At 39.5% G+C, this 16,559-nt stretch overlaps 1 protein-coding gene across 15 annotated transcripts in view; it reads left to right on the forward strand.

Annotated features, from left to right (window-relative positions):
* Nucleotides 1-16,559, forward strand: part of AFF1 (ALF transcription elongation factor 1) — a 238,085-nt gene that overhangs the window by 2,657 nt on the left and 218,869 nt on the right. For 7 of the 15 annotated variants that reach the window (XR_013446404.1, XR_013446405.1, XM_078068915.1 and 4 more), the window contains one exon: nt 11,382-11,519. The exons of 6 other annotated variants lie outside the window; for them this stretch is intronic. The gene's annotated coding sequence lies outside the window, so the exon portion shown is untranslated. Of the gene's footprint in view, nt 1-10,612; nt 10,695-11,381; nt 11,520-16,559 lie in introns of all 15 variants that reach the window. 2 more of the 15 variants (XM_078068916.1, XM_078068911.1) reach the window with 1 other exon arrangement.

The raw sequence follows: 16,559 nt of genomic DNA on the forward strand, positions 1-16,559 counted from the left end.
AAGCAATAGTAGTGTGATATTAACTACACTTTGGACACTGTTCAAGGTACTTCCTATACATTGCCTAATGTAATTATCACAACCATAGATGCTATTATAAATTTAGTGGTGTGATTTTTAGGGATATTAGAGAAGTAAAAACAGGCACCTCAAGCACGAATAACTTTTCTAAAGTCACAGAAGTTGACCCAAGACTATGCAATTCTGATATTTTTCTCTGTACCATACTGTACATTCTCCCAGGATTGTAATTAGGGCAAGGTTTTAAGGTATAAACTTTAAATATTTTTGCAACTGCCCTTTTCAAATATTCTTTTAATTTCTCATCATACATATATTAACAGAATATTGTTGGGCACCTACTCCATGCCAGCAATTATTCTTCTCCCTGCCATATGAACCTCACAGCTTAGTGGGGAAGAGGATAATAGTTTCCCTAGGACAGTTAAGGAAGAAAAGGGTTTATAGGGCTACTAAATGACTTGCTTACAATTACACAACTAGTAAATTGCAGAACCTAATTTAGCCCAGGTCTATTTCATTCCTGACCTACCTCCTTTGAGTTCTCTGGATCCCCTGATTGAATTATATATCCCTCTATTTGTGAAATGTCCACTGCATCCTTACAGTAACATTGACTACCCACCCATTTTATTTGAAATTGACAGAGTAGGTTTCTTTTTTTTTTTTAAGATTTTATTTATTTGAGAAAGAGAGCACAAGCAGGGGGAGCAGCAGAGGGAAAGGAAGAAGCAGGCTCCCTGCTGACCAGAGAACCCAACGTGGGGCTCCATCCCAGGACCCTGGGATCATGACTTGAGCCGAAGGCAGATGCTTAACTGACTGAGCCACCCAGGTACCCTGACGTAGTAGGTTTCTGTACCTTAAACACATTAGTGCCTGACCAACACAGAAAATAATAGCCACAGCTAGTGTCCAGACTCCTCTGCTCTCCTTAGAGTTATAAATTACAATTTCCCAGGTGCCCATTTGATAAACTCCTGTTCTTTGGGAGCAAAGCAGGTCAAAATCTATTACCTAATCCAAGACTATGGTGTGTGGTTTACAGCCTAGGATTCTCCCCAGGACAAAAGCTAGAGCAGTAAGGATCCCTGGCTGACTCTGGCAGGCACCATGAACCTGCATCTGCCATGGAGCCGGTCACATCAGGATAGCTAGCCCTGACAACCACACTGGAATTCCTCCACTGTGCAAGCATAAGGCATTAGTTGTAAGAATAGGAAGAAAGATATTTCTTTACACATTGTAATATATGAGGGCTTTGGAGTGTTACAATGTCACCCTGTAAAGTACTAATTAAAAGATTTATCTACTTTAGTCCAATTGACATTTCAATTTCATGCTAATGTATAATAACTAGGAAAGTAGGAACAATTAGAAAATTAAGATGAGGTCTCCAGTTATTCATTAAATATTTGTTAAAATTATTCACATTTTATTGACTTTTCAAATAAATAATATATCAATTGAGCTTTCTCTTAAAGAGATACAGACCAGATGAAGAGGTGGTATGCTCTGATAGAAAAGGCCTAACTAGGAATCAAAAAACCTAGGCTAGAGACCCCTTATAAATATGAAAAGTTTCTGAGCCTTTGTGTCATTTATGAAACTGAACCAATAGCACCCCAAAATATTTTTATGATTGATTCCATGAATCTGTCTAAATCTTTCACATAATTACACTACTAAGTTTCTAATAAGTTAGCAAATGACGTTTAATAATTTTACCTGTTTTGTATTTTGACATATTTATGTAAAGAATTCATTAAAGTTCAGGGTGCCTGGCTGGTTCAATAGGTAGAGCATGTGACTCTTGATCTTGGGGTCATAAGTTCAAACCCCATGTTGGGCATAGATATTACTTAAAAATAAATAAATAAATAATTCATTAAAGTTCATATAGGATATAAAGTTTATTTGTCCTAACCTTCTTTTTTTGAAGATTTATATCCCAGGGTTACAATATCCATATAGTCCTTTTGATTTTATTCATCTCAGTGGTTCATAGTTCATCGTAAGCTTTCATTCAATTAGATTCAAGCCAATTTAACACACATATATTGAGCACTTTCTGTATGCAAAGCTTTGTGATTGGCCCCGTAGTCTAAAATTTGTCCCTCTTCTCCCTCTTCCCCCATACGTAAGAAAAGTTCTCTTTTAGAGAGAGTTTTTTACAGCTACATGTAAAAGAATGAAACTGGACCACTTTTTTACACCATATACAAAAATAAATTCAAAATGGATTAAAGACTTAAATGTAAGACCTGAAACCATAAAATTCCTAGGAGAAAACATAGGAGGTAAGCTCTGTGACATCACTTTTAGCAATATTTTTTTGGATCTATCTCCTGAGGCAAAAACAGCAAAAGAAAAAATAAACTATTGTGACTACATCAAACTAAAAAGCTTTTGCAAAACAAAGGAAACCATCAACAAAACAAAAAGGTAGGGGCACCTGGGTGGCTCAGTCGTTGAGCGTCTGCCTTTGGCTCGGGTCATGATCCCAGGGTCCTGGGACTGAGTCCCACATCGGGCTCCCTGCTCAGCGGGAAGCCTGCTTCTCCCTCTCCCACTCCCCCTCCTTGTGTTCCCTCTCTCGTGTTCTCTCTCTCTGTCAAATAAATAAAAATAAAATCTTAAAACAAAACAAAACAAAACAAAAAGGCAGTCTACTGAATGGTAGAAGATATTTTTAAATTATATATATCCCATATGGGGTTAACATCCAAAATATATAAAGAACTCATACAACTCAATATCTGAAAAACAGTCCAATTAAAAAAAGGACAGAGGGGGCACCTCTGGGTGGTACTGTTGGTTAAGCGTCTGACTCTTGGTTTCGCTTCAGGTTGTGATCTCAGGGTTGTAAGATTGAGCCCTGTGTCAGGCTCTGTGTTCAGGGTGGAGTCTGCTTGGGACTCTCTCTCCCTCTCCCTCTGCCTCTACTCCCCCCTTCTCTCAAATAAATAAATAAATCTTTTTTTAAAAAATGAACAGAGGGGGCCGCCTGGGTGGTTCAGTTGTTAAGCATCTGCCTTCGGCTCAGGTCATGATCCCAGGGTCCTGGGATTGAGCCCTGCATCGGGCTCCCTGCTCCGCAAGAAGCCTGCTTCTCCCTCACCCACTCCTCCTGTTTGTGCTGTGTCTCTCTCTGTCAAATAAATAAATAAAGTCTTTTTTAAGAAATGGACAGAGTCCTTGAATAGACATTTTTTCATAGAAGACATCCAGATGGCCAACAGACACAAAGATACTCAAAATCCCTAATGATCAGGGAAGTGCAAATAAAAACCTCAATGAGATACCACCTCACAAGGGTCAGAATGACTAGTATCAAAAAGACAAGGGGAAAAAAAGACAAGAAATAACAAGTGTTGACAAGGAAGAGGAGAAAAGGAAACTCTTTGGTGGGAATGTAAATTGGTGCAGCCACTATGGAAAAAGTGTGGAGGTTCCTCAAAAAATTAAAAATAGAAATACCGTATGATCCAGCAATTCCACTTCTGGATATTTAGCCAAAGAAAATGAAAACACTAAAAAAGACATATGCACCCCTATGTTTATTGCAGCATTATTTACAATATCCAAGATATGGAAACAACCTAAGTATCCATCAATAGGTGAATGGATAAAGAAGAGGTGGTATATATATACAATGGAATATTACCTGGCCATAAAAAAGAATGAAATCTAGTCAATTGCAACCACATGGATAGACCTAAAGTGTACTCTGCTAAGTGAAATAACTCATACAAAGACAAACACCATATGATTTCACTTACATGTGCAATCTAAAAATAAAGCAAACAAAGAAGCAAAATAAAACAGAAACAGACTCAGATATAGAGAATGAACTGTTAGTTGCCAGAGAGGAAGAGAATAGGGGATGTGAACAAAATAAGTGAAGGAGATTAATGATCTTCTAGTTATAAAATAAATAAGTCACGGGAATGAGAAGTACAGCATAGGGAATATAGTCAATAATAGTGTAATAACTATATGGTGACAGATAGTAACTAGACATACCATGGTGACCATTTCTTGGTGTATACAAATATCAAGTCACTATGTTGTACATCTGAGACTAATACAATATTGTGTGTCAATTATTGTTCAATACAAAAAGTAAAAAGAAGTAAAGCTCTCTTTTCCCATGGAGATGTAAGTCAGTTATGAAAAGTATACATTCTCAGCTTGGAGAAATATGGAAAAAGAAATTATCACCACTCTTTCTGTCAGTTGTGAAAGTTGTCTTAAAAGAATTACGATTCCCTTTTTAAGCCAAAATCTAAAATTAGAATGTATATAAGCCCCCACAGACATTAAATAGCAATCTACTTAAATTCAGGATTTAAGAGAAAGGAATTATTTCAAAGTGTAGAACTTCTTGGACTTGCTCAAGCGCTTCCTAATGATAAAACTGTCTATGAATTTTACTCCTTAATTCTTTTCCATCTGCTTAATTTTCTAAGATAAGTTCTTTTTTTATAATTTTATTGAGGGATAATTGGCTATTATTACTGTATATATTTAAAGTGTACAATGTAATGATTTGATATGCATATACATTGTAAAATGATTACTAAGGGGCGCCTGGGTGGCTCAGTCAGTGAATCGTCTGCCTTCAGGTCAAGTCATGATCCCAGGCCCTGGGATCAAGTCCCACGTTGGGCTCCCTGCTCGACGGAGAGCCTGATTCTCCCTCTCCCCCTGCTCCCCTGCTCCTGCTCTCTCGCTTATACTATCTCAAATAAATAAATAAAATCTTTGAAAAATATCTTAAAAAATAAAATGATTACCAAGATCAAGATAATCAACACATCCACCATCCCACATAGTTAATAGTTAACATGGTTAACTCGTGTGTGTGTGTGTGTGTGTGTGTGTGTGTGTGTGTTTGTGTGTGTGTGTGTGTGAATGCTTAAGTCTCCTCCCCTTGAGTGTGACCCTCTCCTAACAAATAGAATTTTCTGGATTTGTGGTAAAATCATTCCTAACTGGGACTTAAGATGAATATTTGCTTAAACATGGTGCCCTCAAGGCGAGCAATAGAATATGTGTGGACCTGAGACATTCTACCTGAGTTGAGAATCCCCTTCCCCCTGGCTGAGAGTCCTCCAGCCAGGGAGTTCCCTCAATGCCTCAGTGTTTCATCAGCAAGATGGAGATAATTCGACTTTCACCATAGGACTGTCATGGCCGTTAGTTGCCTTGCCCATATTATACAACAAATATAAATTCGCATATTTTGAGAGTTTAAAAAGCAAAAATTTAGTCTTCCAAATCTTCAAAAATCACAGAATCCTCACAACAATGTGAAGTCTATCAACTACAAATTTAGAGCCTATGGATAATCTGCTACTGTACATAATCACTGTATTTTGGACAGATGTGAAATGAATTTGGTTTTTAACTCTTCAATGAAGAAAATTTCAAATACATACAAAGGCAAAGAGATTCACATACGGAATCTCCATCTACACATCACCCAATGTCAGCAGTTTATCAACAGATTTCCGATCTTATATAATGTTGTCACTTTCCCCATAAATACAGAGTGACTTTTTCAAGTCATTTATAAGGCACTTTTATTTCACAAAAAAAAATGAATATGTCTGTATCTCCAGAACTAGCGGCATTTTCTGGTTTTCCCGTATTCTGAATGTGAGACTTCAGACTGAGGCCTTACTAATGGCAGTTGAAAAAGTATGGATTTTGAAGCTGTCTCTAGACTGGTTAAAATTCTAGTTCCACCACTTCCTAGCTATGTGATCAGGAGCGAGTAACTTCATTTGCTCTGAGCCTCAGTTTTTTCAGCTGCAAAGAGAAGCAGAACAGCTGTTAGGACCCACTCTCCAGGCTCACTTTTTTTTTTTTAAGATTTATTTATTTATTTATTTATTTATTTGAGAGAGAGCACATGCGCACACGTGGAGGGGGCGTGGGGATCAGGGGAGAGGAAGAGAAGCAGACTCCCCATGGAGCAGGGAGTTTGAAAACATGGGGCTCCATCCCAGAACCCCAGGATCATGACCTGAGCCGAAGGCAGACGCTTAACCGCTTAACCGCTTAACCTACTGAGCCACTCAGGTGCCCCATCCAGACTCATTTGAGAAATAAATAGCAAAACAATGGTGAGTAATAGCTATAATTTACTAAATAAGCCAGCCACCGCCCTAAGCACTTCTCCTGTAGTATCTTCAGTACTTGCCTGGTGCTTGGCAAATGTTCCCTTTCAGTCTTTGGAGCAGGTTTTGCTACAACAAAGATGACCAAGTCATGGCTGTGGTTATGGTAGGCTGGTGAGAACAAGTAGTGCCCGACCAGAGTCCTCCACAACGTGGGGAGGGGAGGCACCGAAGAAAGCCTTCTCAGACTTACAAACCAGTCCAGTAGTCTGGAACAGGGAGGGTGAGAGATGGAATAAGGTGGAAGGAATGAGGATCAAAGGAACTAGGGAGTCAGGAAGAGAGGAGAGTACCATGTCTCTGGTCCCTCTCTAGTGCTCTCACACACCAGCTTTCCGGACTTCACACAGCCCCTCCCAGCAGTTACCTTGGAGGCTCGGTAGCCAGTCCACACTCAGGCCTGCTAAGGGGGAAGGCCAGGATTCAAACCCATATTCATCTCAGGATGCTTGTTTCACTCCACACGGCCCACATCATGCCCTTTTCAAATTATTGGAAGGACAGTTACTGTTTTACAAACTGGCCTCTGGGATGACATGTTAGACATGGCTTTGGGCATGGGGAATGTCAGGATGGGATGGGGTAGGGAGGCAGACACGTGGCCTGACTTGGCCCCGGAAAGACCATTATTCAGGAAGACACTGCCTCACAATCCCCGAGGCTTCTGCAGCTCCCATTACTGTTCGATTGGCCTGCCTGTGTTTAATCTGCAAATCAGGGCTGTCTAAGATGTGCCCATCAGCAGTCCTGACCACCTCAGAGGATATAAAGGCTTCCTGACCTTGGGAACCCAGACTTTTTCCAAGAAATGCTTAGAACAGCAATAAGCTGGGAATGGATTCTAAGAGTTAGGAAGGAATGATTCTAAAATCAATGTTTACTAGCAAGGAAAGCCTTCTCTTTTTTCTGTTTCTCTCTCCAGAGGACTTTGTGTCTAAACTGGGCTTTAAATATAAAGTAGGAGATCTACTAATTCTTCTCAAAGGGGGTCTGGGAATTCGTAAGAATCAAGTGGGAGATGAATTTAAAATGCATATTCCCAGGCTCTACCCCCAAAATTCTAATTCAGAAGGATCAAGAATCAGCTTTTTAAAAAGTAAGTGCCCAGGTGATCCTCTTTCAGGTGTTTTTGGACATTTCCCTGAAATTGGCCTGGAGCCCATTGCATCATATAAGTGCCTGGAGTCTTGTGAAAAATAGAAATTCCGTAGATAACCTGAATTTTAATCAGCAGGAGCAGAGTTGGTGGGGGGAGGGTGAGGAAGGAAGCCTAGGATTCTGCATTTTATTTTATTTTATTTTATTTAGGCTTATTTATTTATTTATATTTAAGTGATCTCTATACCCATTGTGGAGCTTGAACTTATGACCCCAAGATCAAGAGTCAAACACTCCTCCGACTGAGCCAGCCAGGCACCCCTGGATTCTGCATTTTAAAGAGGCTTTCCAGGTGAAGGTTTACTAGTAAATTTTAAGAACTACCTGCCTAGGGAATAACAAAATATTCTCTTAGAAGAGCCATGGCCTGGAAGACCTATTTCTGCTGAATCTCATTAAGCTACTTTGGGTGTATGTTCATGTGGAAACCACAACCCCAAGACTCAACTGAGGAATGAGAAAAAGACAGGGTACTGAGAATAGGAATTGAGTAATAACCAACAATGGTTCCACATCAAAGAATCTTTATAAAGTTTCTCCAATAGCAACACCACAGCACATTGGCTCTCTATTCATCCTCACTTGGCCTGCAGTCTAAGTTTTCTTACATGTAGATGCTCAATAAATACTCATTAAGTTGACTTGAACATAATCCCCTTTGGAGAGCCATACTTTCAACAGGTACTTCCATAAACTTTGATATATTTTTTCCTGGTGGTGTTTAGACAAATATACATGTGTATACACGCAAGGGGCAGAAGAGGTGACGGTGAACAAAAGTGGGTTTGATAAAGTAAGAAAGATAAAACTTAATGAGCTCCTAAGTGGACTTCAGCTGTAAGTTAGGGAAAACATAACTACAAGTTCTAATTTTGGTTTACTTCCTCTTTTGCCCCAGGATCTTAAGTAAGCTACTTTCATTTCTCTATTTCAACTGTGTGTGTGTGTTTGTTTTTTTTTAAGGAATATGCTTTGTGGAATTATTTTAAGTAAGTAATAAGAGTTTGGAAAGCACCTTTTACTTTTAGCCAAAATTGTGAAGAGAATCTCCACCATCTGGCATCTAGGCCAATTCAATGAGACAAGTAGTTTCTTTCTTTTTTTTTTTTTTAAGATTTTAATTATTAATTTGACACAGAGAGAGAGCACAAGCAGGGGGAGCGACAGGCAGAGGGAGAGGGAGAAGCGGGCTCCCCACTGAGCAGAGAGCTGGACACAGGACTCTATTCCCAGGACTCTGGGATCATGACCTGAACCAAAGGCAGACGCTTAACCAACTGAGCCACCCAGGTGCCCCAAGTAGTTTCTTTCCTTCTTTTCTTCTTTCTATAAACTAAAGATCATTTAGTAAATGTTAATTGAGGATTCATTATATGCTAGAAGCTATGATGACTTCTACCCACTATCGTTGAAGAAGCAGGAGAATCAAGGGAAAAGCAGAAGTTGAAGGATCAGGGAAAAGTCACTGGCCAATCCTCTGTTAGTGCTGGCAGAGGTGGGCAAGATGGAGTTTGCAAAGCCATCTGAGAAGCCAGGCACTTCAGCTGTGAGAGTGGAACAGCCCAGCCTGGAGTCACTGCTGGTCAGCAGGGCCTGCACTTGAGAGAAGAGCCGGGTATGGGGCAGGCAAGAGCAAGAACATGCGGAACCTGCCACCAGTGTAGTGGAGAGTGGGGACAACTGACATATGCAAACCTCTCTGCGTGTTTCTTCCAGAGCATGACTGCTCATTCACTACTACCTTCCAAATCTCATACTGGGCTTTTTTTCCCCCAACTCTAAGGCAAATCACACAAGGAAGGGGATTCTGAAAACTGTAGTTCCAGTTCATCCAAAGAAACACCATACAAATGAGGAATTGGGTCAAGAAGTGATGAAAGTTGGCCAAGAGGCCAATGCATGATTAAAGTTGACACAATGCAAAGATTCTGAGCAAAAGTGCTTATTTAGATCCCAAGCTGTTTTTAACTCCTCAGGACTTTAAGTGTGGTCTCCTGTGTCAGCACTAGAACTGTCCCACCTACAACAAACTGGTTGCATAACATGAAGGTGGAGTCAGCTCATAAATGTAAGTCTGATACCCCAACACAATGACCACAGATGCAACAATTAATAACACAGTTACAGATGTCAGTGTGACACAACAGCTATCAACAATCAATTTAAGATTTAATCTTTTATCAGATTCAGATTTATGAGGTACAGACTGCTTATCTGTTCAAATATTTATTAATGCTTACTTTATGCTACATGGAAGAAAAGTGAAACATCCTACTCGTCTCTGCATGAACCAAACACATGCCCTTCTACCCATTCTTGTTTACAACACCTCAGCTCCCCTTCCCAAGCATACCAGATCCCCCACAAGGTTGACAATAAATAAAACCTGCTGATAAGGTAAAAAGAAAGAGACCCTGAGCCTCAAGATAAAGTCACAAGCCCTCAGGTTTCATAGCCCTAGTCCAGAAGGATCAGTCATAACTCCTTAAATTAAGATGCTATAGTTAAAAATAGCAGAACATCCAGGAAACTAGTTTAAATCAAAAGGGGGATTTAAAATGAGGATACTTGCCTATCTCACAAGACACAGGGCAAGGAATGCAGCCAACCCTCAGACAGGGGCTGAAATCAAGAAGTAGGAAGCCAGGACCACTCCACTCCATCTCATTCCTGCTTCTCTCTGTGCATTTGCTCCTTCTCCCTACAAAGATTTCTCTGTTCCTCAAAGCACGAGATGGAATACTGCTGCCCCTCTTGAGTTTGAAGTGATAGTTTGAAGCAAATGGAGACTGACTTTCTTTCAGTCCTAATACCAAATAGGGAGAGAATCCGATTAGTTAAACTTGGGTTCAGTATTCTCTCCTTGAACCAATTAGCCTTGGTGGTGATGGGGGAACAGGAGAACTTCATTACAAACCTGCGCCAGGACCCCATCTCAGTGGGTAAGGGAGCACCCAGTGTCAACACTCAGACTTTTACTTATAGAGGATTCAAGGTTAATCTAATGCTAGTCAAGCGTACAGAGATAAATGGCTTCCTAGGGAGACTCCAGAAATCAAGCCTACTCTTCAGCTTCCTACAGTGACAAGAACAGCAGGAGCCAATGCGAAGTTAGAGGCCTAAAAATAAGAACATTGGGGAAACTGTAATAAAGTCAGGATTACTGAAACAAAATATGTCCAGGAGTGTAGTACACATTGTTGATTCCCTTCCAAAATCATTTCCCCTCTTCTTTACTGTTATAGCTCTGGTCTTGTTCAGGTATCTATGCTCCTGCACTTGGTCATGTTCGTGTGTGGATGCCAGTTACTTCCTAAGCTCCTAAAAGTGAATCCTGATTAATTTAAGCCAATCAAGGTAGTACCATTCCCTTTATCTCTCATGTAGACTTGGGCAGGTGATATAGTCTCACCATTGAGAATGGGTGTTCTGGGAAAGGTTTCTTTTTTCTTAGAAAAGATACTGATGAAGAGGTTACCTTTTCCTCCTTTATACCTTCTGAGTATCTGGATATTGGATACACCTGGAATTGCTGTAGCCATCTTATGAACATAAGGAGAGCTGATCTGAGGAAAAAAAGAGGGGTTGGGGGGAAGCTAGAAAATGGAAAGACTAGGTTCAATGATAATTCATTTGTTAGTGAATTAACTATCCTTGGAGCCATCCTGCATTTAGACTAATTATATAAGAAAAAATTTATTTTTTAAACCACTTTGAGTTGATTTTCATTTCCTTGCTGCTGCAGGCAGCCCAACCGAAACAGGGGATACAGTGGGAATGAAAGCTAAAAAGACAAGCAGATAAGATTCCACACACAAAAACAAGAGTCAGAATGAGGTCAGACTTCTCAGCAGCAACCCTGAAAAGCTAGATGATGAAATTATGAAGGGAAAGATTCTCCAAGATAGAATTTTCAGACCCGCCAAATTATCATTTAAGTATGAAAGTAGAATGGGGCTATTTTAATACACAAAATATATCTCAAATATATACCTGCACTGAATTCCTTTATAGGAAACTAGAAAGAACGTGCTTCTCCAAAATGAGGGAATAAACCAAAAAGAGAAAGACATGGGATCCAGTACACAAGAACCTCCCTTCTGAGAGGAAGACAGTAGACAAGACCAGACCTCTATCATGAGGGGAAGACAGGTACAGTAAGTAAATAAGACTTACGGGGCGCCTGGGTGGCTCAGTCGTTAAGCGTCTGCCTTCGGCTCAGGTCATGATCCCAGGGTCCTGGGATCGAGCCCCGCATCGGGCTGTCTGCTCTGCGGGAAGCCTGCTTCTCCCTCTTCCATTCCCCCCAGCTTGTGTTCCCTCTCTCGCTGTCTCTCTCTCTCTCTGTCAAAATAAATAAATAAAATCTTTAAAAAAAAAAAAAAAAAAAAAATAAGACTTTCATCATGGGAAGTGAAGAAAGGTCCCAGAAAGATAATCATGGGCAAACGTTGAGGGCACTTCTATAAGGGGCACAAGCACCTTTGGCACCTGGCAGGATGTGTGGACAGGAAAGGTGTGAATGTGGGTGTGTGTGAAAGAAGAGTATAATTTTCAGTAGTAGAAAGTCCATAGATACCTAAATTTTTTTATTGAGTTTTCTATTTTAACTCCAGTATAGTTAACATATAGTGTTATATTCATTCCAGGTATATAATACAGTGATTCAACAATTCTATACTTTACACAGTGCTCATCATGATAAAGTATAATCTTAATCCCCTTCACCTATATCTCTTTTTTTCTTTCACTCATTTGTTTTGTTTCTTAAATTCCACATATGAATGAAATCATGGTATTTATCTTTCTCTGACTGCCTTATTTCGCTTAGTATTATACTCTGTAGTTCCATCCATGTTGTTGCAAATGGCAAGATTTCATTATTTTTTATGGCTCAATAATATTCCATTGTATATATATATACCACCTCTTCTTCATCATTCATCTATCAATGGACACGAGCTGCTTCCCTAATTTGGCTATTGTAAATAATGCTACTATAAACATAGGGGTGTATGTATCCTTTTGAATTAATGTTTTTGTATTTTGGGGGTAAATACCCAGTAGTACAATTACTGGATCACATGGTATTTCTATTTTTAATTTTTTAAGGAACCTCCATACTGTTTTCCATGTGGCTGCACCAGTTTGCATTCTCACCAACAGTGCACGAGGGTTCATTTTCTCCACATCCTCGCCAACACTTGTTGTTTCTTGTGTTTTTGATTTTAGCCATTCTGACAGGTGTGAGGTGATATCACATTGTAGTTTTGATTTGCATTTTCCTGATGGTGAGTGATAATGAACATCTTTTCATGTATCTGTGCACCATCTGTATGTCTTCTTTGGAAAAATGTCTGTTCATGTCTTCTACCCATTTTTTAATTGGATTATTTGTTTTTTGGGTGTTGAGTAGTGTAAGTTATTTATATACTTTGGATACTAACCCTTTATTGCATATATCATTTGCAAATATCTTCTCCCATTCAGTAGGTTGTCTTTTAGTTTAGTTGATTGTTTCTTTTGCTGTGCAGAAACTTTTTAAAAAAGATTTTATTTATTTATTTGAGAGAAAGAGAGAGAACACGAGTAGGGGAAGGGGCAGAGGGAGAGAATATCCAAGCAGGTTCCTGCTGAGCACAGAGCCCGATGCGAGGCTCGACTTCATGACCCATGAGATCAGGACCTGATCCAAGAGTTGGACACTTAACCGACTGAGCCACCCAGGCACCCCAGAAACTTTTTATTTTGATCTAGTCCCAATAGTTTATTTTTGCTTTTATTTCTCTTGCCTCAGGAGACATATCTAGAAAACTCTTGCAATGGCCAGTGTCAGAGACATTACTGCCTGGGCTCTCTTCGAGGATTTTTATGGGTTCAGGTCTCAAATTTAGGTCTTTAACCCATTTTAAGTTTATTTTTGTGTCTGGTGTAAGAAAGTGGTCCAGTTTCATTCTTTTGCATGCTGCTGTCCAGTTTTCCCAATACCATTTGCTGAAGAGACTTTTTCCCATTGCATGTTCTTTCCTGCTTTGTTGAAGATTAATTGGCCATATAATTGTGGGTTTATTTCTGGGTTTTCTATTCTGTTCTATTAATCTATGTATCTATTTTGGTGCCAGGACCATGTAATGTTTTGATTACTACAGCTTCATAATATAACTTGAAGTCTGGAATTGTGATACCTCCAATTTTGTTTTTCTTTTTCAAGATTGCTTTGGCTATTCAGGGTCTTCTCTGGTTCCATAGAAATTTTAGGACCATTTGTTCCAGTTCTGTGAACAATGCTGTTGGTATTTTGATAGGGATTGCATTAAATCTGTAGATTGCTTTGAGTAGGATAGACATTTTAACAGTATTTGTTCTTCCAATCCATGAGCATGAAATGTCTATTTCTTTGTATTGTCTTCAATTTCTTTCATCAGTGTTTTATAGTTTTCAGAGTACAGGTCTTTCACCTCTTTGGTTAAATTTATTCCTAGGTATTTTATTATCTTTGGTGCAATTGTAAATGGGATTTTCTTCATTTCTCTTTCTGCTGCTTCATTATTGGTATATAGAAATGCAACAGAGGGGCACCTGGGTGGCTCAGTTGGTTAAGCAGCTGCCTTCGGCTCAGGTCATGATCCCAGAGTCCTGGGATTGAGTCCTGCGTCGGGCTTCTTGCTCAGCAGGGAGCCTGCTTCTCCCTCTCTCTCTGCTGCTCCCCCTGCTTGTGCTCTCTCTGTCAAATAAATAAATAATTTTTTAAAAAAAATGCAACAGATTTCTGTACATTGATTTGTATCCTACAGCTTTACTGAATTCATTTATCAGTTCTAGCATTGTTTTGGTGGAGTCTTTAGGGTTTTCTATATATAGTATCATGTCATGTGCGAATAGTAAAAGTTTTACTTCTTCCTTACCGATTTGGATGCCTTTTATTTCTTTTTGTTGCCTGATTGCTGTGACTAGAACTTCCAGTACTATGCTGAATGAAAGTGGTGAGCATAGACATCCTTGTCTTTTTCCTGACCCTAGGGAGAAATCTTTCAGTTTTTTCCCATGGAGCATGATGTTAGCTGTGGTTTTTCACATAAGGCCTTTATTGTGTTGAGATATGTTCCCTCTAAACCTACTTTGTTGAGGGTTTTTATCATGAATGGATGTTGTACTTTGTCAAATACTTTTTCTGCATCTATCTGAAATGGTCATACGGTTTTTATCCTTTCTCTTATTGATGTAATGTAGCACATTGATTGATTTGTGAATATCGAAGCACTCTTGCATCCCAGAAATAAATTCCACTTGATCGTGGCAAATGATTTTTTTAATGTATTGTTGGATTCAGTTTATTAGTATTTTGTTGAGGACTTTTGCATCTATGTTCATCAGAGATATTGTCTTGTAGTTCTCTTTTTTGTGGTATCTTTATCTGCTTTTGGTATCAGTGTAATGCTGCCTCATAGAATGAACTTGGAAGTTTTTCTTCCTTTCTATTTTTGGAATAGTTTGAGAAGAATAGATATTAACTGTTTTTTAAATGTCTGGTAGAATTCGTGTTGAAGCTGTCTGGTCCTGGACCTCTGTTTGTTTGAAATTTTTTTAATTGAGTAGCAACATAAACATTTTATTTAGAGATATGGAGGAAGATATGAAAATAATCAACAAGAGTGAAAGTTGTAGCCTCCACGGAAAAGGAAATGTGATAGGTAGGAGACTGCCTGTGATAAAAGATTATCACAATCTTTTACACTCTTTGTTTTGCTGTGGACATTTTAAACTGTGATTTAAAACATTTTAATGACAGGATATAAAAAGAAACAATCATTGCAAAAGGAAAAGGAAGGTAGGCTTAGGTAAAAAACTTAGGTATAAATGTGAAATATGAGAGTGCCTGGGTGGCTCAATTGGTTAAGTGTCCGACTCTTGGTTTCAGCTCAGGTCATGATCTCAGTGTTGTGAGATTGAGCTCAGCATTGGGCTCCCCGCTCAGCAGGGAGTCTGCTTGAGATTTTTTCCCCTCCCTCTCCTTCCTCCTCTGCTCCCCCGCAACTTGCATTTTCTCTCTCTCTCAAATAAATAAATAAAATATTTTTAAAAAAGAAATGTGAAAAATGGTCCCAAAGGACAGGGAGTGAGTGGCCTCTATTGGTTGTAGCTGTTTGCGTGGCAGGAGGTCCTTGAATGCCATCTAAGGAGGGCAAAATTTATCATGGAATAAATAGGATTTGAGGAGTTTCAGTGTGGACATGATGCAATCAGATTAATCCTTGGGAAAATGGAAATCACTACATGGCAGGATGGCGAATGATTTGGAAACATAATAACTAGGGGCAGAAAGACCAGTTAGAAAGTTTTGCACAGGGGCGCCTGGCTGGCTCAGACGGTTAAGTGTCTGTGTTTGGCTCAGGTCATGATCCCAGGACCCTGGGATCAAGGCCCGCATAGGGCTCCCTGCTCCGCGGGAAGCCTGCTTCTCCCTCTCCTGCTCCCCCCTGCTTGTGTTCCCTCTCTCGCTGTCTCTCTGTCAAATAAATAAAATCTTTAAAAAAAAAAAAAGAAAGTTTTGCACAAAATAACCAAGTCAGAAGGGAAGTCTGGAACCAGAGTGGAGGTGAAGAGAAGCAGAACAACTGTGGGGAAACTAAGGAGAAAGGCTTGGTGACTTATTGGATGTAAGCACTATTGAGGGAGGGAGGAAACAGAGAAGACTCTGTTTTGAACAGTAGTGAGATCCCAGGGGCAGCCCATTTTCATAGGAATTTCCCTAACTCATTAGTTCTGTGGAATAAAGTCAAATTGGAATAATTCCTTTTATCCCACCCCATCTGACACCCCGCTCTTGGGACTATCCAACACACAGGTCAGATCTTTTACCACAAATTTTATATTAATAGGTTTAATTAACATGAAAGCATTACATATTAATTTCATAGCTGGTATATGGGACTGAAAAGCCCCTGGAACTCCACCAAGCTCCTGGCCTCCTGAGCTTAGATGAAGATTTTGGAAAGTTTTCAGAGTCTTTTTGTTTTTGTTTATTTCTGTGACTTATTTTCACTGCTGCAACATGCCTTCCTGGTGTCCTCATTAAGAATACTGAGTGTTCACAACACGCCAGGCATTTGACTTATTTTTTCCCTTTCTATCCTTATACTGTCCTATTTACAAATCAAGAGCTGAGGCTTGGAAATGTTAAAGGACCTGTTA

This window comes from Halichoerus grypus, chromosome 3, assembly GCF_964656455.1.
Source record: "Halichoerus grypus chromosome 3, mHalGry1.hap1.1, whole genome shotgun sequence".
NCBI lineage: Eukaryota > Metazoa > Chordata > Mammalia > Carnivora > Phocidae > Halichoerus > Halichoerus grypus.